Source organism: Zingiber officinale, chromosome 1A, assembly GCF_018446385.1.
Source record: "Zingiber officinale cultivar Zhangliang chromosome 1A, Zo_v1.1, whole genome shotgun sequence".
Taxonomy (NCBI): Eukaryota; Viridiplantae; Streptophyta; class Magnoliopsida; order Zingiberales; family Zingiberaceae; genus Zingiber; species Zingiber officinale.
Genome location: NC_055987.1, coordinates 151801584 through 151825355, shown reverse-complemented (window position 1 = coordinate 151825355; position 23772 = coordinate 151801584). Strand labels below are relative to the sequence as shown.

The following is a 23772-nucleotide window of genomic DNA, read 5'->3' as shown; positions in this document are numbered from 1 at the left end:
ATTAGGATATGGTGTCAGAGGCATTTTCCTGACAGATCCTTTCATAAGATATATTGGAGAATGTGTCCACGGCTCGAGGAGCGTGTACGTCGTCCACCAAGACTCTATCTAAAGGGGGGTCCAAGTACCAGCGGAGGTACGTGTTATTCACTGTTTGCGCTAGTGTTACTGTTGCTTCACTTTCTTCTACAGTTTCAGTGACTAACTTGAGCGTCGGAGGGTTAACGTCGGGGACCCCTTCCCTAGCTCGACACCGATGTTGCTTATTTTGCTAAGCGAAGCGTGGTCTACAGCCAGTCAGCGCAGTAGCCTCATCCCCAGCTAACCACCTTCCCGTTTTCAGACAAGATCATTTTGGCGCCATATGTGGGAACATAGCCTGCATCCGAAATGAGAAGATGGAAGACACTGGACGACTCACCATGGTGACGCTGACAAAGGAGGAGCTCGATATGCTTATACAAGCCTGAACAACAAGGATAGTTGAGCAACAATAACAACAAGCGGTGGTCGAGAGCCAAACGCATGAGCCCGAGGCATCAGCGGCAGAGCATCAAGCATGATACGGAAACTGAGCAGAGCAGACATCCGTTCGGGGACAAAACAAGAAGCCGACCGGCACATATGGGGAGGCACCCAATGCGCTGATCCCCTTTCATCAAGCGCTGTTCCGGACTCCATCATAGGAACGGGGTCAAGCGGACAAGGACCGGGGGTCTTCCTCGAATGACACACCCGTCCGACACGCGTGAAAAGGGAAGACACCAAGGGATGATGATTCGCCCGAGCAGATAAATCAACAATTCGTGCAGGGGATTTTAGATGACCCTTTGCCCAGGTACTACAACCCATTAGCGATCGAAGAATATAACGGAACTACCGATCTAGACGATTACTTGACCATGTTTGACAACGCGGGCGCACTTCATTAGTACACCGACGGGGTGAACTGTCGGGTCTTCCTCACCACCCTCTCCGGACCCGCGCAACGATGGTTCAAGCGATTGTCGAGCGGATCAATCAAAGTTTCAAAGGCTTTCGAGCGGCGTTCCTACATCACTTAGCCAGTAGTCGCCGTCACTAGAAGATAAGCGTTAATTTATTCTCATTGAAGCAAGGACCCAGAAAAGTATTGAGGGACTACATACAATGCTTTAACCAGGTGGCCATGAATATTTTATTGGTCTCCTCAGAGGTATTGGTGAATGTCTTTTCTTAGGGTCTCATCGAAGGGGAATTCTTCTGATCACTCATCTGAAAGAGGCTAAGGGACTTCGACCATCTACTCAAGAGGGCCACGAAATATATAAACATGGAAGAATCCCAAGCGACCAGAAGAAATGACGCGCCTGCCGAGCCCACGCAGCGCCTAAGCGGCGACCATCGAGTAGCCATCAACCACCCAAGGGACCTAGATCAGGGGGAGCACAACCACACCACGAGCCCAGGACACATGTCGTGCAACACGTGGCAGCCAGTCATCCAAAGGCTGCAAAAGGCAAGGCATGGATGCCACTATTTTGCTCTTTCCATCAGTCGGCGACGCACAACACGTGCGACTGCTATGATCTGACTCTGATTGTAAGCAAATCGGCTCCTCGAGGATATCATCATCGATCACCATCACCCGATCGACATCACAGAGCCGGTCAACCAGTCGAAGGGAGGAAGAGAGAGGGGTGTCTGAGCGCCTTCATCATCATCCCCAGCGGAGGAACACCACAAGTCTCGTCGGACCTTTTGCCAAGCAGAACAGAGACTCAGCTCGAGAGGAGGAGAACAGAAGCAACGCCGCTCGAGGAAAAATTAGAATGATCGTCGATGGGCCGACCGACGATGATTCCAACCGAGCGAGGAAATCACGCATTCGGTGACTGGAGATCCACGCTGTTGGGTGCAATAAGGAGAAGGCCGAAAGACCTGAGATCAGCTTCGTCCCCCGGAACTTAGAGGTGTTAGAGCCGATTTGTAGCTAGAAGGGGGGGGGCGTGAATAGCTCGTCGCGCTTTGTTTTCTTTCTTCGGTGTTGTTGATATGCAGTGGAAAGAACTCGAAACAAAACTCACAACGGTAACACGTAGATATACTTGGTATCCACTTCAAGAAGAGGTGACTAATTTAAGGATTCACACACGACGCACTGTCCACTAAGAAAAACACTCCTTCTCGGTAACTACCGAAGGTGGAGAAGCCTTATACAATCTCTCAATACAACAAGAAGAAAAGAAGAAGCAAATAGAAAGAAAATCTTACAAGATTTTACATAAATGAAACCCTAGCTAGCTTCTTCTTCTTGTGTGGAACGCCTCTTGACCTTGGAAGTGCAGCAACACTTTGCTCCAAGAAGCTCCAAGAACCGGTGAGAACCTGTGAGAATCGTGAGAGAAGAGAGCATGGAGAGATGCCGAGTCGCTGCGAGGAAGATGACTTTAAAATCGATTCTTCCTTCGCAACGATCACATCCCAATCAATTGACCAATCGATTGGGGAGGCTTGAATCAATCGACCGATCGATTCAGGCTTTCTTGCGATCGCGCGAGAAAACCAGCCCCAATCGATTGACCGATCGATTGGCGGTGCCCAATCGATTGACCGATCGATTGGCGGTGCCCAATCGATCGGCTGATCGATTGGGTAGCATTATGTGCTCGCGATTTTGCTTCCCAATCGATCGATTGGGCCAGCCTTCAATCGCAACCCACCTTCAATCGATCAGCTAATCGATTGAATCACAGTTCAATCGATCGGCTGATTGATTGACTTTCCTTTGCCTTGCTTAACTTAAGTCCAAGGTTCCCAAACCCAACATCCAGTCAACCGTGACTTGTTGGGACTTCTTCATGCCAAGCATTCGGTCAATCTTGACCTGCTGGGACTTCTTCACCAAGTATCAGGTCAATCTTTTGACCCACTTGGATTTTGCTCCTCGTGCCAAGTGTCCGGTCAACCTTTACCCACTTGGACTTACTGTCTTATGCCAAGTGTCCGGTCCTCCATGACTCATTTGGACTTTCTTCCACCAGATGTCCAATCACCCTTGACCCATCTGGATTTCTTTGTGCCAAGTATTCAGTCACTCCTTTAACCTACTTGGACTTCCCAACACCAGGTGTCTGGTCAACCTTGACCCACCTAGATTTTCACGTGTTTGACTTCACTCACCAGGTCTTTATATCTGTCTAGCTTCACTCACTAGGATTTTTCATTTGCTTGGCTTCACTCACCAGGACTTCCATCTGCCTGGTTTTACTCACCAGGACTTTTCCACTTCCTGGCTTCACTCACTGGACTTTCACCTAGCTTCACTCACTAGAATTTTTTCCACTATCCGACTTCACTCACCGGGACTTTCACCTACCTAGCTTCACTCACTAGATCTTTCACCTGGCTTCACTCACTAGGGTTTCTCGACTGCCTATCTTCACTCACTGGTCTTTCACCTGCCTAACCTCTAGTTAAGACTTTCCTAGTCAAGTATCCAGTCAAATCATTGGCCTACTTGACTCTTCTTCACATCTAATTGATCAGTCCTAGACCAGAGGAAAATTGTATCAACAATCTCCTCAATTGGACGATTGCTCATGCAATCTCCATATATTGTCAAACATCGAAACTCAAGACTCAAACTTGAGCCAACTCAAGCTTAGTCAATCAGGTTAACCTTGACCCAGGGGATATTACATCAACAAGAGGGAGTGGAGATCCCTCACGATGATGCCCTGAACATCCGAACGGTAATCACTAATTATACTATTCACCGAATCTTTGTTGATACAGGAAATTCGGTGAATATTATATTCAAGAAGGCATTCGACCAGCTACAAATCGATTGGAGTGAGTTGTAGCCAATGACTACCCCGCTCTATGGATTCACAAGTAATGAAGTGTTGTCGATCGACCAAGCATGACTGGCCATTTCGCTCAGAGAGGAGCCGCTGAAGAGGACAAGGACCACAAACTTTATTGTGGTGGATGTGTTATCCGCCTACAACGTCATATTAGGCCGACCGACCCTCAACGAGTTCCGAGTAGTGGTGTCCACCTTCTGCCAGAAGATTATGTTCCTGGTGGACAACGAGGTGGGCGAAGTCAAAGGTGACTAGTTGGCCGTTCGACGATGCTACGTCAAGATGGTCAAGTCCGAAGTAAGGGTCATAGGGAAGAACCCCGCTTGGAGGTGAACGCCATCATAGAGGAGCCCCCCCCCCCCCCACGTTGGTCTATGAGGAGAATGAGGAGGTCCAGATCCACTCCAGTCGGTCGGAGGCAACTATGTTTATCGCCGCCGACCTGGAAAGCGAGAAGAAGGCAAAGTTGGTCGCCTGCCTTAGGCGAAACCATGATGTGTTTGCCTGGTTGACGCATGAGCTCCCAGGCATCTCGTCAAGTGTGGCTTAACACGAGCTTCATTTTCGACCGGACACTCGACCTATCAAGCAGAAGAAGAGGGATTTCAACACGAAGTAAAACCAGATCATCTAGGCGGAGATAGGAAAATTACTAGAGGCCGACCACATCCGTAAAGTCTAATTGCCGAGCTGGCTGGCCAATGTCGTGCTAGTCTCGAGTACCTTAACTCCTTGCCTGAACTAGCCAAGCTGAGCGCTAGCAAGCTGCTTTGATCTACTTATCGTCCACCGAGTATGTGGTTGGCTTGGCATTGGTAAGGAAGAACAACGATGAGCAACAACCTATGACTTTTCTAAGTCATATATTAAAAGATGCAGAGTCCCACTACACCTATCTTGAAAAGTTGGCATACACGCTAGTGCTCGCCACTTGGAGACTCCGTCCTTACTTTCTTTCGCATCCCATCATTGTGATGACCAACAACGCCTTGGGAAGGGTCCTTCTCCACCTAGAAGCATCTGGACGGTTAATCAAATGAACAACCAAGCTTAGCAAATTTGACATACGGTATCAACTCCAAACGGCGATCAAGACCCAGACCTTAGCTGATTTCGTTATAGAGGTCCAGAACATCGAGCCAGACGCAACGTGGAAGATATATGTGGACAACTTATCCAATCGGCAAGACAACGGGATCGACATTCTTCTAATTTTGCTGTGGGAGAATAGGATGCAGTTGTCCGTTCGGCTGGATTATTGATCGACGAATAATGAAGCTGAATATGAAGTTTTGATAGCTGACTTACAGGTAGTTTGACATATCGAAGCTACAAAAGTCCTCATCCACTCAGACTCTCAGTTGGCCGCTCAACAACTATTAGGGACGTTCGAAATAAGTAGCTCTCGACTCAAGTTATATGTAGAAGATTTTGAGAGGTTAAAAGTCGATTTTCAATAGGTGGTGATCCAAAAGATTCCCCAGTAAAAAAATCAGGCTACGGATGAATTGACTAGGTTAACCAGTTCATTGTCATCGATCGTGATAGAGCAGCCGATCGAGCAAGTCTTATTGGTGGCGCACATTGATAGAATGGAAGGAATAATTTTCCCAAGCCACTGGAGGACAACACTGATAGAGTTCCTCCGATCGGGCATCACACCTGCCGATTAGGAGGAAGCCCGCTTATTGAAAAGAGGGGCGGACGGTTCACCCTGATCGGGGATCAGCTATATAAAAGAGTCTTCTCTAGACCCTGCTCAAGTGTGTTGGACCGGAGGACATAGAATACATCCTTCAGGAAGTGCACTAAGGCTCCTGCGGTAGTCATTCGGATGGCCGATCGTTGGCCAGAAAGATCCTCATCGCTGGATATTTATGACCCACGCTTCAAAATGATGCCGCTCGGATAGTAGCCACCTGTTTGTCGTGCCTAAAATATCACAATATCCCACACCGTCCGACCGAGGAGATGAAGGCATCCATGGTGTCTTGCCCGTTCGACCATTGAGGCATGTACATCATTGGACCATTTCCAATGATGACCAGTCAGTGAAGATTCTTACTTGTCATGGTGGATTATTTTTCAAAATGGGTGGAAGCTGAGCTGCTAGCAAAGATAACCGAACAGATGATCATCAAGTTTATCTGGTGTTACGATTCCGCAAGTGCACGGATTCGTCGTCAGTAATAAAAATATCAATCCCACAGGGACTGGTTACAAGCACTAGCAGATGTTCACTTAGGGTTAGCTAAGTTACCAATGACTTTGAGTAATCTAAAGAGAGAGGTTGGGAAAAAGAATCGAAAACTGGAAAGTCAAAGTATTCACTTGGTTACGAGGTATTCTAGGAGGTCAGTTTTGTTGTGGTGGTATTGATGTGTCGCAATTTATCCTATCCTCGTTGTCCTTTACCATGCGGTTGCTGGAAACTAAAGCGGCTACACTTAGACACCAATAGGAATAAGATTCCTAAAAAAGCCTGTTACGGTTTACCCTTGTCACTAAGGCACCTCAGCGAATCTAAAGGAAACGACGCTAATTGGTAGGTTAAGAATAGCGGTTAAGAGATGAGTGTGGTCTCTTGTTTCCTTGAGGAGAATTTGCCTCTCCTTTCAGGGAAGTGCCCTAAATTTCCATGAATGGGTTACCCCTGTCACTAGGGCCCCTCGGGTGTACAATCTAGAAATAATTCTTATGAGGGGTCAACAAGTTTTACACAATCAAGCGATAAGCAGTTGAAACAAGACATGAAAGATCATCCAACGTGGATAGAAAAACTGCGAGTTTTACATCAAACCAACCCTCAACTACTCCCTACTCCTAGAACAGAGGATCTACTTCATAAGTATCAGAGAAACGCTCAAAGACATAATGTAAATTGACATACAATCTTTAGATAGATCAAGGAGGAGAGAGTATGCTTATTCTGATGACGACGAGTGGCCTTCGAATCCGATTCTATGCTTCTGGAGTTGATGTGATGGTGGAAGATCATGGGAAGGGGCTCTAAGACAACGTAGAATGGCTCCAAGATGAATCCTCCCCTGACGGCTCACCTCCCCTCGTAGAGGGTTAAAAACCCTTTATATACACTAGGGTTGGCCGCGACGACATAGCCGTGCCAAGATGGCACGACCTTGTTCTTCTCTCACTTTGGTGGGGCTGCACGACCGTGCAAGGATGCACGGTCATGTGGTCTCTGGCTCCTGTTCCCTGAGGCACAGCCGGACATTCCTTCATCTCTGCCTAGGGGTGGCACGGTCGTGCAATGATGCACGACCGTGTGCTGCTCTGCCTCTGCCATGGCTGCACGACCGTGCAAGGGTGCACGGCCGTGCGCTGTTCCCTCCTGTGTAGTCACACGGTCGTGCATGGCCGTGTTCTTTGGCTTGTTTCGGTACGTAGATAATCATCATTTTTGCTTCGAAAGTCGTCTCTGTCAACACAAAACCAAACAAAGAGCAGATATTCGAACAAAAGAATATATATAATGAATACAAGACAAAAGAAGCAATCATGCAACGAATATATAAGCATAAAGTCTGTGAATGTGCGCTAAAACATGCGTAAATGATCATAATATTTGCGCACATCACACCTCCAGACTTGAACCTTTGCTTGCCCTCAAGCAAAACGCTACAAACTACATTCATAAACTCCTGCAGTGTTTCATAATCCTTAGGGTGCGTTTGGTTCAAGTCATCATTTATAACCTTGGTTATGTGATTACCAGGTAATCACATAACCAAGGTTATAGGGAATAAAACATAACCAAATGTTGTTTGGTTCAACTTAGGTAATGCAACAAAAACTTGTTTATTTGAAGGTTTTAATAAATACCTTAGTTTAATATTTTACCGTATTACCCTTAGTTACAAAACCAACTATACATATTATTATTATTATTATTATTATTATTTATTTATTTATTTTTTAATGTTTTTTTACTTTTCTTTTTCCTGTATATTTTTTTACTTTTTTATGTGTTTTTTTATTTTTTAATGTTTTTATATTTTTATATTATTTATATTTATATTTTTTTACATTTTTTAAATTTTAATTTTTATTTACTTATTTTATTTTTATTTTTAAAATTTTTTAAAAAAATTAAATTTTTATAATTTTTTTTTTAAAAAATAAATTTTTAAATTTTTATAATTTTTTTTAGAATTTTTTTAAAATTTTTTTAACATTTTTAAAATTTTTATTTTTTATTTTTAAATTTTTTATTTTTATTTTTATTTTTTTTAAAATTTTTTTAAAATTATTTATTTAAAAAAAAATTTAAAATTTTTTAAAACATTTTTTTATCTTTTTACATTTTAAAATATTTTTTTACATTTTTTCTCTTTTTTTCATGTTTTTTCTTATCGGAGGGTATTTTTGGTAAAAAAATTCGTTAACCCCGGAATCAACAAAAACCTTAGTTTTATGAGATTTTCCGATTCCGGGCTGCATGACCCTTTTGCTGACGTGTCGGACATGGAACATTACTTGTGAATCATCGAATACCTAAACCAAACAAGGTTTTTGTTGATAACCTTGGATGAATAACCAAGGTTATCAAGAATAACCCCGAACCGAACGCACCCTTAGTGCATTCGCCTGACTCTATCAACTAGTTTCATTGATAAGCATGACTGTGGAGTACCCTAAGTATGACCTAAGAATAAGTCCTTTGTACTCAGTGCAGTAAGTAACTCAAACTCTTCAAGTCTCAATTCTCTGTCCTAGTTAAGTCGTCATACAATTAAGTTCCTAATGTTCCCGGTGATAGGCACTTACCTGCCACACACTTAGTTCGTTTTCCTTAAATCACACAAGGTCTCAAAGGATATTACTCGGAATCAAGCGAAATATAACATTCATTTCCCCAGTAACCTAACTCGATCTCAAATGGGTGAATCGTTAGTTTCCACTCACGACAACTGTTTTTTATCCCTTATATATATATATATATATATATATATATATATATATATATATATATATATATATATATTTGAAACACACATGCATGATATATATGTTGGGATTTAGATTTTTCCAAATGAGCTTCCATGATCCGAGGTTGTCCAGTAACCAAAATGTAATTAAGGAATCACCATGGGAACAAAAGTACTAAACAATTTGGATGAATCATAACTATTTTAGAAATATTTCTACTTTCCAAGATTAAGCACTTAAGTGTAGTGAAAAATAAGGTCCTTAAGGTTAGGCTAAAAACTTGTACCGGACTCCGTACAATACTTAGCTTATTTCATGCTACTAAAAATAGAGAGAGGAGATACACCAAATATACTAACACTATCAGATAACCCATGAACTAAGAAAATACTAGCAATTTTACTATCGGACAAGTCGAGAAAAAGTAACAGGTTTGATGTTCTCAAATATGTCTTAAAAGAAGAAAGTGCAAATAAAATGTGAATGAACAGAATATGACTAAGTAAAACAGAGTAAGCTAAATAAACTATGCAAAAAGAAAAAACTGAAACTAAAAATGAAAACTCAACTCTCAAGTTGTGCAACAACACCCCCCATGCTTAAATCTTTTATCGCCCCGATGAAATCAATATGGTGGAGGGGGTGGAGGATAAGGAGGTCCCTGGTGTGGGCCCAGGGGAAATCTAGGAAAACTAGGGAGATGACCTATGTGCTGATGATATTAATACAAAGCGCCTGCTTGTTGTCGAGTGATATCCATATCATCCATAAAGTTCCTCATTCTTTCCTGGTCAACCTCATAATCCTGAACAAACCCCGTCACCTGACTGTGAAAGTCTCTAGTGAACTAAAAATGGTCTCGCACCTCCTTAAACTGGTCGTCAGATAGCTTGAAGCGACCCTCCAACAATTGTCGTTGGATATTATGCTTCTCATGAAGGGATTCTAAAGAGGTGCGGAAGTCAGAAAAATCGAAACTAGAGGGTCCCAAACCGTAAGCAAAAGAGTGCCTAGGGAGATTTGGATGTCCGAAAGGTTGCGGGACACCTGATGGCGAAGGTTCTTGGTGGTACTCGGTCTCTGCAGAAGGGAGAAAAATCTCAGGGGTTTGATTACTAACCACCCAATTCGCGGGGTTGTGAACTGAAGTGCACTCGGGACAAGGAAGGGGTAATGGAAAACCAACATTTCTAGGAAAGGCAAACTCATTCTCATCCCGACAAATCATTTTCATCGCAAGACAAGAATCGATGTCGATCTTGTCATTGCCATGAATAACCTCTAATCCATCAAGCTCACAACCTAAATTGAATGCTATTAGAGTGAGCAATCCACCAAACACTATTGTTCCTGAAGATGCCTTAGCTACCCTTACCAGAGTTTGCAAGAAATGGAAACCGAAATCAAAATCAACTTTCTTCAACATTGCCCAAAGATTATAGAGTTCTATTTTACCACCCCGTCACTATCTCCTCGACCGAAGATCGTTTTGCTCATCACTCGGTGCATGTATCTAAAGGTCGGGTTTTGCATGTGGGATGCCTTGGCTCTAGAGGGTTCATAAGGGCCATTTGATCCGGTTATCGACCTCCAAAATTCATTCCATCTAATCCCACCATCAAATCCTTGGGGACCACCACTAGGTAAACCAAAATAATCATTGAAATCATTAAAAGTCCACCGAACTTCTTTGTTCATAATCCTAAAAGTTATTATCCCTATGTAGTCCTCCTCAGATGAATATTTAACATCAATCAAACTTAAGAACTCAAGGACTAGACGAGGGTAAGTTGGTGCACGACAGTACATAATGTCGTTCCAATCTAAGGAGCTAATCATCCAATCAATATCATCCTTAATTCCTAGCACCTCTATAGTGACAGGATCCATATACTTAGTGCAAACAATTTTTCTAGCGACAAAGTTATCATATCTAGCTTTTTTATCATGATTTCTAAAAATAATATTAAACTCATTTTCGTAACCTTTGTCGCCTGCCACCCTCTTTCCTTTGCCTTTTGATGATGAAGCCTTCCCCTTGCCTTTGTCACCTCCCGGTGAATCTCCCTCTCCAGATCCACCATTTCTTCGACTGAGTCTCTTCAAGATCTGTGACATGGTTAGCTTAGAATTTCGTGGGGGTGAGTCCTTGAGGACAAGAGCGAAGGGAGAGGAGGAATAGGGGGTTAGCTTCTCTTTACAAAGTTGTGGCTTGGGAATGAGTTAGATCTAGATATAGATCTAAGGAAAGATGAACTCTAGAGGGAGAAATTAGGGTTAGATGAGCTGTAATGGGGATGAGAAGTGTTTTGGGAGAGAAGAAAGTAGAAGCTAGGGTTTCTTAGAGAGAACAGGTGGCATCGCACGACTGTGTCTTATAGACACGGCCTGGGTGGGTCACGTGCTGCACGGCCGTGCCAAATGGCACAACCTCTCCTTTTCTCCCCTCGACCAGGCTTGCACGGCCGTTCCGAATGGCACGACCTCTCCTTTTCTCTTCTCTGCACTAGCCACACGGTCGTGCAAGCTTGCACGACCCGTGGCTTGTAGCTTGGTATGACTCGTCCTTCTTGGTTTCGGTTCCTCCGATGCCCCCTCGCCCATGAACTACTCACGGCTAGTTCGTGGAGGACAATGCACATACTGAAAATGGACAATCAAAAGCAAAGCACTAGATCAAACTTATCAAAGAAACAAAACACGTAACAGAACGACAAACAAAAATAAAAAATCCTTGGGTTGCCTCCCAAGAAGCGCTTGTTTTAGGTCTTTAGCTCGACCCCATTTTCAGTCAGTGTGAGCTGAGCTCGTGGGAGAACGACTCTCCTTCTGGGCTCGATGCTTCAGCCTGCCCCTTCAGTTTTGCTCGTGCAGGACATATGTATTTCTTGCTGCTTGCTGGAGGAGAACTCTCATGGAAACTGCACTCTCCTTCCCTGTGTGTGCTGATTTTGCGAGAATTTTCCTGAGAGGAGGGGTTGCAGATGGAAGAATTGGACAGGTCAAATTCAATTTTTTCCTTGCCGATCTCCAAGGATAGCTTATGGCTTTTCACATCGATGATGGCTCCAGCCGTGGCAAGGAATGGTCTTCCAAGGATGATCGGTATCTTGGGATCTTCCTTCATATCCAAGACAATGAAATCTGTAGGAACTATACATCTACCCACTTCAACTGACACATCTTCCACTATTCCCATTGGGTATCTGCATGAATGGTCAGCTAGTTGCAGTGTCATCGTGGTCAATTTAATGTTCTGGAATCCCAACTTCTTGCATAAGGAGTACGGGAGTAGGCTGACACTGGCTCCCAAGTCACAGAAAGCTCTCGGTATGAGTTTAGAACCAATTTTGCACGATATGGAGAAACTTCCTGAATCTTGAAGTTTAGGGGGAGGATTCGCCATAAGGAGGGTGCTGCAATTCTCTGTTAGTGCTACAGTCTCGAAGTCACCCTTCTATCTTCTGTTAGATAAAATTCCCTTTAAAAATTTGACGAACTTCGGCATTTGGTGCAGCGCATCTATTAGTGGTACTTTTATGCAGATTTCTTTGATCTTCTTTAGGAAACGGTTGAACTCTTCGTCTCTCTGGGATGCTATAAGCTTCTGAGGAAAAGGGATCTTCAGATTCTGTGGGGAAGACTGAAGAGTTTCTTCAACCTTTTTAGTAGCCTCCTCTCCATCCCTATTTGGAGTCTGACTGGGCATTAGAGGAGAGGGCTCCTTCTCCGGTTCGAGCTCCTTCTGAGTAATGATTTGGGGACCACCCACGGTGCGTCCGCTCCTCAGCTCAATGCGATTGCAATGTTCTATCGGATTTAAATATGGTTTACCGGGAAATGTACCCTGTGTTCTTGAGATGGACTGAGCTATCTGGGCTATTTGGCTGTCTTGCATCTTTTGATGCTTCTCAGTGTTTTCTAGCCTCTGGGTCAGTTGTTTGATCTCACTTTTCATCTCCTTTTGCTCTGAGAGGGCTTCCTCAAGCGTCTTTTTAATCTTGGACAGTTGTGAAGGTGGTTGTTGCCCAGGTTGATAATTATGATGTGTTGGTCCTTGATCCTGATTATTCTTGTACGAGAAATTGGGATGATTCCTCCATCCAGGGTTGTAGGTATTGGAGTACGGATTATTTTGCCTCTGATTGTAGCCAGTTATTGCATCGCACTGCTCAAGTTGGTTTATCTGTGCTTGCATTGACCCAAGGGGGCAAGTGTCTTGAGCGTGGTCTGTGCTCCCGCAAATGTCGCAAACACAGACTATGGAATTAGCTGTGTTGCTCCCCATTGCTTCAAATTTCTTAGACAGGGCGTCCAGTTTTGCAGACATGAGCGTAAATACATCCACCTCGAATTTCCATGATGCCTTCGTCTGATGTCCTGAGAACGCACCACCTGATCTTTCAGATGCCCACTGATGGTGGTTCTGTGCCACATTCTCTATTATTTCTTCTGCTTCATCAAGGATCTTGTTCATCAACACCCCTTCTGCCGCAGAGTCCAATGATACCTTCGTATGATAATTTATTCCATTCTAGAAGGTGTGTAAAACCAACCACTTCTCAAGGTCATGATGGGGACACTGTCTCAGCATGCTCTTGAATCGGTCCCAGGGTTCAAATAGGGATTCTGAGTCTATCTGCTTGAAGCTGGCGATCAGGTTTCTCATGTGGGCAGTCTTGCTTGGAGGGTAGAACTTGTCTAAGAATTTCTGCTCACATTGCTCCCAAGACGATATGCTATCTGCTGGTAGAGAATTCAACTACTGCTTGGCCCTGTCTTTCAGAGAAAATCCGAAAAGAAGCAATCTCACTGATTCTGGAGGAACCTCATTCACCTTCATCGTGCCACAGATTTCATAAAACAGCTTTAGATGATGATTCAGGTCCTCGTGTGGCCCTCCTTCGAATTGCTTTTTCTGAACCATGTGAATTACTGCGGGCTTGATCTCAAAGTTGTTAGCATCGATGGTTGATCAGGTGATACTGGATCGGACTCCTCATGCACATGGTGCCGCATAATTTTTCAGCGGTTTATCGGCCATTCCTGAGGATTCTTTTGTTGTTTGGAAAGCTTTTTGTAAATTCCTTCTCCTCAGAAAGGTCCTGCCAATCTCTGGGTCAAATGGTAGCAGTTGTCCTAAAAGATTAGCTCTATGCATGCAAAAGCAAGATATAGAATATGGCAATACGAAATAAAGAATGATAGGGGAAAGAATAAAAATGTAGTAAATAAAGAAAATAAAACCTAGTCTAATCCAATATGAATATGCTAATGTTATAGACGCAGTCCCCGACAACGACGTCAAAAACTTGTTACGATTTCGCAAGTGCACGGATTCGTCGTCAGTAATAAAAATATCGATCTCACGGGGACTGGTTACAAGCACTAGCAGTTGTTCACTTAGGGTTAGCTAAGTTACCAATGACTTCGAGTAATCTAAAGAGAGAGGTTGGGGAAAAGAATCGAAAACTGGAAAGTCAAAGTATTCACTTGGTTACGAGATATTCTAGGAGGTCGGTTTCGTTGTGGTGGTATTGATGTGTCACGATTTATCCTATCCTCGTTGTCCTTTACCATGCAGTTGCTGGAAACTAAAGCGGCTACACTTAGACACCAAGAGGAGTAAGATTCCTAAGAAAGTCTGTTACGGTTTACCCCTGTCACTAGGGCGCCTCAACGAATCTAAAGGAAACGACTCTAATTGGTAGGTTAAGAATAGCGGTTAAGAGATGGGTGCAGTCTCTCATTTCCTTGAGGAGAATTTGCCTCTCCTTTTAGGGAAGTGCCCTAAATGTCCGTGAACAGGTTACCCCTGTCACTAGGGCCCCTCGGGTGTACAATCTAGAAACAATTCCTATGCCGGGTCGACAAGTTCTACACAATCAAGCGATAAGCAGTTGAAACAAGACATGAAAGATCATCCAACGTGGATAGACAAACTGCGAGTTTTACATCAAACCAACCCTCAACTACTCCCTACTCCTAGAACAGCGGATCTACTCCATAAGTATCAGAGAAATGCTCGAAGACATAATGTAAATTGACATACAATCTTTAGATAGAGAGAGGAGGAGAGAGTATGCTTATTCCGATGACGACGAGTGGCCTCCGAATCCGATTCTCTGCTTCTGGAGTTGATGTAGTGGTGGAAGATCGTGGGAAGGGGCTCTAAGACAACGTAGAATGACTCCAAGATGAATCCTCCCCTGACGACTTGCCTCCCCTTGTAGAAGGGTTAAAACCCTTTATATACACTAGGGTTGGCCGCGGCGACACGGCCGTGCCAAGATGGCATGACCTTGTTCTTCTCTCCCTCTGGCGGGGCTGCACGACCGTGTAAGGATGCACGACCGTGTGCACGACCGGGCATTCCTTCATCTCGGCCTGGGGGTGGCACGGCCGTGCAATGATGCACGGCCGTGTTCTGCTCTGCCTCTGCCATGGTTGCACGGCCGTGCACTACTCCCTCCTGTGTAGTCACACGACCGTGCATGGCCGTGTTCTTCGGCTTGTTTCAGTGCATAGATAATCGTCATTTTTGCTCCAAAAGTCGTCCCTGTTAACAAAAAGCAGATATCCAAACAAAAGAACATATATAATGAATATAAGACAAAAGAGGCAATCATGCAACGAATATAAGCATAAAGTCCGTGAATGTGCGCTAAAACATGCGTAAATGATCATAATATTTGCGCACATCATCTGAAAGAATATCTTGTGTCGATTCAACATCCCTCGCCGGCTCATCTCAGACAACAAGAGGCAGTTTGCAGGACGGAAGTTCAGGGAGTGGTGCGAAAGCTATAACATTCAGCAAGCCTTCACCTCAGTATCTTACCACCAGAGCAACGACTAGGTGGAAGTTACCAATTGGGAAATCCTCAAAGATTTACGGGCTTGGCTCGACCACGCAGGAGGCAACTTAATCAATGAACTCCCCAGTATCTCGTGGGCTCTTCGCACAACACCAAAAGAGGCAACCAGCATCACACCATTCTAGTTGGTGTACGGTGGCGAAGCGGTGGTCCCTGTGAAAGTTGGAGGAGAATCTAACCGGGCGCAACTCTACGACGAGGGGAACGCCGAGCCGAGACTCATGGGGCTCAATTTGGTGGATGAAGCTCGAGATATGGCTGTCGTCCGGCTCACGACGTATAGGCAGCGAATGAAGCAAAACTACAACCGGAGGGTGATCCTGAGGTCCTTCTAGGTCGGCGATCTGGTGTGGAAAAGAATAAAACTAGTTGGCGACATCACCAAGCTCGAAGCCCCGTGGGTGGGACCTTATAAGATCGTGCAGAAGTCCACTCAGGAGCCTACTACCTGTAGGACGAAGATAGGAGACAGCTCGAACGACCTTGGAGTGCGAACCATCTCCAATCCTATAGGGTCGGGTGAGAGGTGCGTGAATAAATCCAAATGTACTTGTATAAATGTATGTCTTGTGGATGTAGGAAGAGAATGAATAAAAATCCCAAATGTCCTAGACTCTTGTGTCGACCAGCCATGTTAAAAGTCGAGCAGCGACTATAAATCCTTGTCTACGCAAATCAGAAGTCGAGCGATGACTAGAAACCCGACCTTCGTCAATAGTCGAGCAATGACTTTAAACCCTGATCTTCGTTAACAGTTAAGCGACAACTTTAAACCCTGATCTTCGACAACAGTTGAGCGACGACTTTAAACCTCGATCTATGACAAGTGTAGCCGATCAACGAATATATAAGCTGAGAATAAGGCTAACCAGGAATCGTGTTGCTCCAAGAAGTAACAATTTTCAATAAAATAAGGTCGTTCGGTAGCGTTGAAATGATTGCTTGGACATCCCAGCAACTAGTGACATCGACGATCGGGAGGACAGGGAACCATACTTAGAAAATTTTCACAAAACAGTAAGTGGTTTGTAGTTCTACTTGAGCCAAGCGACGATGCATGCATGAATAAGTGTGACAACCAACAAAGCAAAGAAAATTCGAACGACGACGCATGATGAAATACATAATCAAATAAACAAAGATACATCAAACGGGCAATCATACATTAAAACTTAGAAAATTTTTACAAATTTGCGAAGGGTTGTACAAAAGGAGGCGAGCTTCACAGGGGGCGGGTTCACTCAAGATAATCCAATACATCATCGAGTAGCGACTCGATTAGCTTATCCCGACTGATAACCTTGTTGGTCAATGTGGTTGGGATATAGTCACCGCCCTTCAACTAGTCGAGCGTTCCATCAATGACAAGGGCAAAGAGGCAGAGCGCCTGGTCGATGAGCCAGTCATTGAAAGGATCCAAGCGGAGGTAATCCCGCTTTAGAATCTCAAATCGGCTAGACTTTGCACCTTGATACACCTCCAAGGTCGTTCGGGAAGCCTCCAGCTCAACCTTCAAAGTAGCCAGCTCGACATCCTTAGCGGCCAGCTGTTCTTGCGTCGCTACTTGTTCAGTCGATCGACTTTCCCACTCAACATTCAGAGCTGCCTCCGCCTCCTTTATATTTTGAGCTAGGATCTGAGCTTCTTTGTTCTTGATCTCTAGGTCCTCAATGGGTCAAAGCTTCTTGGTATTGGCCGAATGGATCTTTGACTCGAAGGAACTGGCCTGCTTATGTAGCCTCGCCAATTGCGAAGAATGCTCGACGCTCTTGCCCCTCTCTGCCTCCAGTAGCTCGGCGCTCTTTTGTAGATCAACCTTTAGTTGGGCTGCCTCGGCAATCAGCTGCTCTAAGCGTGCCTCAGTTGCCGCTGATTGGCCGCTAGGAGCGCGCAACTACTGGACTTCATGCTCCAAAAATGTAAGCCTCTGGCACATGGCTAGGCTGTTGACCTAGTACTAAACAACAGGGAAATGGTAAAGGTCGAGTGGATAAAAAGAAGTAAGTATAAAGGCAACATACATACCTAGTGGACATCTGAGTATGGTTGTTCACGAGCTCCCTTGGAGAAATGATCATCGCACGGGTCGGAGCATCGACCCATATTTACTCGAGTGGCCCTTGGATCCATATCTGGTGTTCGAGGGTGCGGGATGCAACATCGTCCGGACTGTGCCACTCATCGGTCGACAAATGGATAATTACCATTATTTATCTCTGGCCGCTTAGATGAGAGGGTTCTGAGGTCGCTATGCCCGTAGACTGGGGTGTTGGGGCCGATTGGATGTAGGACACTTGGGCCACCAGCAAGGATTGGGGAGCATGAAGGCGACCAGTGATGCGCAAATTATCGCCAGCGGCAGCTCAGACAGCGACGGTGTCTGGTTAGATGACAATGAGGTGTGGAGCGCTGCGGCTCCTTCCTCGGGAAGAGCCGGCATGGATGTCTCACCTCGCTCGGAGGATGGTTGTGAACCGACTTGGGCTAGAGTCTGCAGAGTGGAAGTGGCAGAGCGGGAGGACGCTTTCATGCGACACCTCTTGCGCCATTGTAGGGGTTCACCGGAAGTGGCCGACTCAGAAGCCACCACGATCGGCAGCACCGAGGGTGATTCGGGAGGAAGGTCCGCTGTAGCGGCCGTTGTATTACTAGTCGTAGTCTGACTTCTTCCACCCTCGCTGGCCGATGCTTGCGTTCCTTCTGCATCACCGAGCGAATCCTCGTGGAAGCCGACCGGCTGTCGACCTCGACTCTCCAGTTTGACCACATTCGCAACATTAATTTCCATGTTTGTGAGTTTTCTCTTGCCAGCCAGACGTGCCCTCAACATGATGCGAGCTGCAAAAAAGAAAACAAAATCAATTAAATTCAAGGATAAAGAGAAAAAAGAGCATACCTAGGCTAGGTGGAAGTCGCGTGCAGATCAAGCTCAAGCCGAATACGTAAAGGATGTCTTCCAACAACAACTGGTGAATATGATACTTCTGACCGGCCAAACTGGAAGCTTCCTAGAGAAAGTCCGATCGACTTCTGTACTTCCCAAGTGATGGGGGATTCATCACTCCCATCTCCCAGCCAGTCGGGAAGTCTAGCTGCTCGAAAAAATGAAGAAAGAAGTAGTGATCCCTCCAATGCTTATTGAAGAATGACATTTTATCAACAAAGACCAAACCCACTCGGGCTTGGAACAAGACGGTCCCTGGCTCGGACATTTTAGGGTAATAAAAATAATAAAAGAGCCGAGGAGTCAAGGGAATGCCGTGCAAGCGGAACAAAACTACGACCCTACACAACAGTCTAAAGGAGTTTGGCACCAGCTGATTAAGGGAAATATGAAAATATTTATAAATAGTGGAAAAGAAGGGATGAACAGGGAACCGAAGGCCAACGGTAAATTGATCCTTAAAAAAATACAAAAACCCTGCTGGTGGTTTGTGTGGCCGGTCGTAAGCAAATGGAATGACAACTTGGTAATCAGATGGGAAGTGGCAGGCATATTTCAACTTTTCAATGTCGTCCCCGTCGAACCTAGACTCGGTGGAAGTATACTAGAGCCCAAGGATGGGGATGGAGAGTTGCGAAGAACTGGACATTGAAAATAAAGGATTCAAGAATGAGCTGTAGGAGCAATCCCAATGGTCAGTGGGACTATGTGTTTTGGTGTTTGGGCAAAGGGTTTAAGTTAGATTCACCCTTGTATTTGATATGTGTACTTGAGTTGTGCAGTACTGTAGGATACACATGTGACTCAGGTTGACGGCTTCGGGTCTGGTGAAGGATGGAGCATCCGAGGGACCGTAGACAAGGCAGCAAGGACGAGGGCCGAGGGAAACAACTTCGAGGCATATGCGAAGGATGGAATTGGGGACGAGCTGTGGGCTTGTATGCATCCGAGGGATGAGAGCCAAAGAGGAAGTAGGCTTGAAGGCAAAAGTTCAAGGTTGCGAAGGAAGCATCAAATGAGTCGTAAGGGTGAGGGTCCGAGTACTGTGAGAGAATGTACTCGGTACCAGTCGACTGCATGTTTCATCAGTCGACTGGTACAGTCGACTGGTGCAGTCGACTGGGAGCGAACATAATGCTTCTGTTCGCTCAGCCAGTGTGGAGCAGTCGACTGGTATCGAGCCGTTGGGATGTAACGGTCGAATTTCCACAGAGGGCAGTTGACTGCATGTTTTGGCAATCGACTGGTAGGCGTGGTTTTCAACCCGCGACCTATATAACCAAGGCTTGGAAGCTTGGTTATAACTGACGAAATTAGTGGTGGTAAACCCTAATTAGTAGTCTACTTGTTTTCAAGTGTTTGTGAGTGTTGTGGTGAGGTTTCTCCACCCACAAGGAGCTACTTGAGATAGCCGGAGTTTGCCGGGGGCAAATCCACCGACGGATCAGGATCGTCCTGTTGGAGTGTATACTGAAAGTCTAAGCTTTGTAAACATTCATTATGAATAAAGAATCATATTGGTCACATGGTCTACATTTGTTTGTAGTTGTTCATTTAATTTATATTGTAGATAACATAGTATGTGGTGTCACATACAGAAGATGATGTTTTCAGTACCTTATAAATTATAAACAGTAGCTCACGACCAGAATGGAAAGGAACAAACCATTAGAAGGTCGTAGTGTAATTAGGTATTAGTTTATCTTGACTATATAATTACACTAGTACACTCAGAGTGTATTGAGTAGGACCATTTGAGGTCGTTCCTTTTATACTGACTTTATAAAGGAACAAAGACCTCAGTTATTATGGAAGTGTGTGCTCTTAATCCTAATATAATAACAAGCACATATGTTTGATATTTATTTCTTTAATTTATCAATGGGTGAGATTTAGTTCGATGGATCAATAAGCCCGATAAATTGGGAAATGATATCACTTATAGTGTGTGTTGTTGATTATAGAAGAAAACTGTGTCCTAGAGATACTAGGTTGATAATGTCCCCAAGAGGAGCTCATAAGGATTGTCATGTAAACCCTGCAGTGGACTTAGTCCGACATGACGATAACGTTGAGTGGTACTACTCTTGACTTAGATATTAATTAAATGAGTTGTCGTGAACTCACTTAATTAGTGGACATTCGATATCTTAAACACGTGGAGACTAACACGCTCATAATAAGAAGGAGCCCAAAATGTAATTTGGGATTGGTGCGGTAGTTCAATGATAGTTCTCTAGTGGAATGAATTATCATTGATAAAATTAAGTTGTGTGTTCGGGGCGAACACGGGATGCTTAATTTTATCGGGAGACCAAAACCAATTCCTCCTCTCGGTCCCTATCGTAGCCTCTTATTTGTAGAGTTCTATACCCACCTATAACCACCTTCTATACCCACCCAATAGGGGTCGGCCAAGCTAGCTTGGGAACAAGCTAGGGCCGGCCTAGGTATAAAATTGGGTGGCCGGCCCTAGCTTGAACCCAAGCTAGTAGGGCCGGCCAAATTAAATTAAAAAAGAAATTTAATTTTAATTTTTATTATTATGTGGAAGATATAATTTAAAGAGAATTAAAATTAAAATATCTCTCTTGTAAAAGATCTACAAAAGATTAAAGAAAGAGATTAGATCTCTTTCCTTATTTGTAGATTGGAGAGATGTTTTATTTTCTCTTTAAAAATTATTCACATGTTGATAAAATTAAAATTATAGAAATTTCCTTTTATCAACCATGAAGAGATTTTAAAGAGAAATTTTATTTTTTAAAATTTCTGGAAATAAATTAGGAAGTTTTAATTGTTGATTAAAACTTGTCTAATTTTTTCCTTCATTGATGTGGCCGGCCATTGGTTTTAATTTGGGAAATTTTATTTTATTTTTCTCAATAAAATAATGTCAAGAAAATTGAGGAAATTTTATTGTAATTAAATTTCCTAATTTGCCTAGGCCAAGGAATATAAAAGAAGGGGTGAGGGTGCCTTCATGAGATACAACATCTATTATTCCTCTCCCTCTTTTGTTCCTTGGTGTGGCCGGCCATCCTCTCCCTCTCTTCCTCTTGTGGTGGCCGAACCCTTCTCTTCCATTGGAGCTCTTGTGGTGGCCGGATACTACTCGGAGAAGAAGAAGAAGAAGGAGAGAAAGCTAGCATCTCTTGGAGCTTGGTTATTATTTTGGTTTTCCTCCTTGGTGAAGTTTTTCCTTTGTGGCCGAACCTTGCTTGGAGGAGAAGAAGGTGGTTGGTGGTTTCTCATCTCGAAAGATCGTTGCCCACACAACGTTCGAGGTTAGAAGAGGAATACGGTAGAAGATCAAGAGGTTTTTCTACAAGGTATAACTAGTAATTTTTCTTTCCGCATCATGCTAGTTATTTATGGAAATAATACCAAATACAAGAGGCTTACGTTCTAGATTTTCGAATATGTTTTTCGATGTTGTGTTCTTTTGTATTTTCTTTTCCCTTGTGATTTGATTGTTCTCTTTGGTTAACCTAAAGTTATTTTAGGAAATTAAATATTAGATTTCTATAAAAGGTTTTGTCTAGTCGGTGGTGGTTGCTCCCATATCCAAGAAGGTCATGTGCCTCGCCACGTCAGTACTGGGAACAAATTATGGAAATTAATATTTAATGGAATTAATAACTTAAGGAGACTTGGGTCGAACGTGTTAAGTTCCGCAGGAGATCCAAGTCAAAACCTAAAAGAACAAATAGATTAAGTTTTGGATCAAACGTGTTAAGTTCCGCAGGCGATCCAAAATTTAATTTAAAAGAACACATGGTAGCTAGGAAAAGGTTCAGACCTTTGTACAAAATTTTTGTACAGTGGAACCTATAGGTTTTCCGAGTAGCAACCAACAATTGGTATCAGAGCTAGGGTTTTGCCTCTGTGTATTTGGTATTTAGTTTAATTATGCACATGTCATACATAATTTAGGCAGGTTAATAGTAGGATGTGCTAACTTTGTGGATGCAGGATCCAACTATTATGACTTTTAGTTATTATGTGTGTGATTGGACCCTTGGACATGTCAAGGGCATTTATCTGTGTGTGCATGATTGTATTAAAATACAGCAGGAGCTGTATTTAGTTTTATTAGGATTTTATTTTTTGATCTAGATACATGTACATTCCTTTTATGGAATATAGGATCAAAATGTAAAATTCTATTTATGTCGCGGATCGAATCTTGCAAAGCGTGGAACCTTCTAAGGACCAGAGGCGCAGCGGAACTAGGAGCAAGATGGATGCGACAGCTAGACCCGATGGCGGTGGCCAAATATGGCAGCAGCTTGGGATGACAATGTTGGTTGCTACTCGGAAAACCTAGAGGTTCCACTGTACAAAAATTTTGTACAAAGGTTTGAATCTTTTCCTAGCTACCATGTGTTCTTTTAAATTAAATTTTGGATCGCTTGCGGAACTTAACACGTTTGATCCAAAACTTAATCTATTTGTTCTTTTAGGTTTTGACTTAGATCTCCTGCGGAACTTAACACGTTCGACCCAAATCACCTTAAGTTATTAATTCCATTAAATATTAATTTCCATAATTGGTTCCCAGTACTGACGTGGCGAGGCACACGACCTTCTTGGATATGGGAGCAACCACCACCGACTAGACAGAACCTTTTATAGAAAGCTAATATTTAATTTCCTAAAATAACTTTAGGTTAACCGAAAAGAACAATCAAATCACAAGAAAAAGAAAAAACAAAAAAACACAATATCGAAAAACATATTCGAAATTCTAGAATCGTAAGCCTCTTGTATTTGTTATTATTTCCATAAATAACTAGTATGATGCGGAAAGAAAAATTACTAGTTATACCTTGTAGAAAGACCTCTTGATCTTCTACCGTATTCCTCTTCTAACCTCGGACGTTGTGTGGGCAACGATCTTCCGAGATGAGAAACCACCAAGCACCTTCTTCTTCTCCTAGCTAGGTTCGGCCATCACAAAGAAGCTTCACCAAGGACGAAGAACAAAACACCAACCAAGCTCCAAGGGATACAAGCTTTCTCTCCTCCTTCTTCTTCTTCTCCAAGTAGTATCCGGCCACCACAAGAACTCCAAGCAAGAGATAAGTTTCGGCCACCACAAAAGAGGAAGAAAGGAAGAGGATGGCCGGCCACAATAATATTCTTCAAG

The 23772-nt window shown here is 43.7% G+C and overlaps 1 non-coding gene across 1 annotated transcript; it reads left to right on the top strand.

Annotated features, from left to right (window-relative positions):
- The first annotated feature begins 13363 nt into the window (after positions 1-13363).
- LOC122039274 lies at positions 13364-13469 on the top strand. The gene has a single exon (XR_006128131.1). It is a non-coding gene; the product is annotated as a small nucleolar RNA R71 (small nucleolar RNA).
- Positions 13470-23772: the final 10303 nt, after the last annotated feature.